Source organism: Mus caroli, chromosome X (genome assembly GCF_900094665.2).
Source record: "Mus caroli chromosome X, CAROLI_EIJ_v1.1, whole genome shotgun sequence".
In the NCBI taxonomy this organism is placed as follows: domain Eukaryota; kingdom Metazoa; phylum Chordata; class Mammalia; order Rodentia; family Muridae; genus Mus; species Mus caroli.
Genome location: NC_034589.1, coordinates 123,312,499 through 123,314,121, shown reverse-complemented (window position 1 = coordinate 123,314,121; position 1,623 = coordinate 123,312,499).

Below are 1,623 nucleotides of genomic sequence, written 5' to 3'. Positions count from 1 at the left end.
TTGTGATTGGGTTACCTCACTCAGGATGATATCCTCCAGATCCATCCATTTGCCTAAGAATTTCATAAATTCATTGTTTTTAATAGCTGAGTAGTACTCTATTGTGTAAATGTACCACATTTTCTATATCCATTCCTCTGTTGAGGGACATTTGGTTTTTTGTTTTTGTTTTTTAAAGAGTATTTCACTAGTTGAGGGAAGAAACTGCAGGAAAGGATTATGGTAGAGGTGAGGATGTAGAAGAGAGGCAATACCAGGAAGAGAAAGAAGTTTTGAGAGAGAGACATTTGGAGCGAGGTAGAATGGGGAGGGGGGATAGAGAAGGAAATAGGAGCTGGGAAGTAATCATAGCCACCCAGGAACCTGAAGCAGGAAGGTTGCACATTCAAGGTCAGCTTGAGCAATGCAATGTAAGCCTGTCGCAAAATAAACAATTTAAAAATGGCTGTGGATGTAGCTCAGTGGTCAAACAATTGCCTTTCAAGAGCATATGCGCTGGTTTCAATCCCTACTGCTGTGAGAAAGAAAGTGGAGGAAGAGATAGTTGGAGAATAATGTGCCTACATGAATGGCTAGACAGGGAGATAATAACCTGATTAGTTAATCAGGTTGAATGGGCCACATGGAGTTTCTCATTTGGCTAGCCTCAGTTCTCACTGGGTAGCCCCTGAAGTTCTTTTTTTTTTTTATAAAGATTTATTTATTTATTATATGTAAGTACACTGTAGCTGTCCTCAGATACCAGAAGAAGGCATCAGATTTTGTTACGGATGGTTGTGAGCCACCATGTGGTTGCTGGGATTTGAACTCAGGACCTTCAGAAGAGCAGTTGGCACTCTTAACCACTGAGCTATCTCGCCAGCCCACCCCTGAAGTTCTTTAGTGCCTCCTCCAAATTAAGAAACATGCAAACACCTACATTGAGAAATACTTAATGGGTAACTCACAATGGTTTATAAAATTTTAACTAGAAAAATTAACAAACAAGCCAAGAACAAAAATGGTGAACTATCAATCATTGAATTTTTGTTTTGTTTTGTTTTGAGACTGCCTCTTCTATGACCCAGGCTGGCCAAGGAAAACCATGAATTGCTAATCCTCCTGTCTTGACTGCTCAAGTGTTTGGATTACAGGCTGGCATCACCACACCTGACTCATTTGACTTTCAGCATTTTATTTTGATAAAGAAGGAAGACTAGAAAGAAAAATAAACAGTTCAAAGTATGCATGAGACCTTGGCTTTGGTTCTCAGTGCAACACACAGAACGTTTAGAGTATTTCAGATTCTCAAATTTAAAAGTAGATATATATGTTCAACCTGTGTCACGCTGTTTTCAGCTATTTGTTTGGTTGTAATTCCTCCTGTAGTTGTATTTTTTTTAAAAGGTTTAGACTACTTGATACACACTGTGCCTGGTCTGACTTACTAATGTAGTACTGTTCTACTTTAAATCCAATGTGGCCTGGCATTGCTAGACACACATTGCTGCTATGAAGCAAAGATTATCAACACCCAGCCTACTTATCTTTGGAACAGCTTCTTCTTCTTCTTCTTCTTCTTCTTCTTCTTCTTCTTCTTCTTCTTCTTCTTCTTCTTCTTCTTCTTCTTCTTCTTCTTCTTCT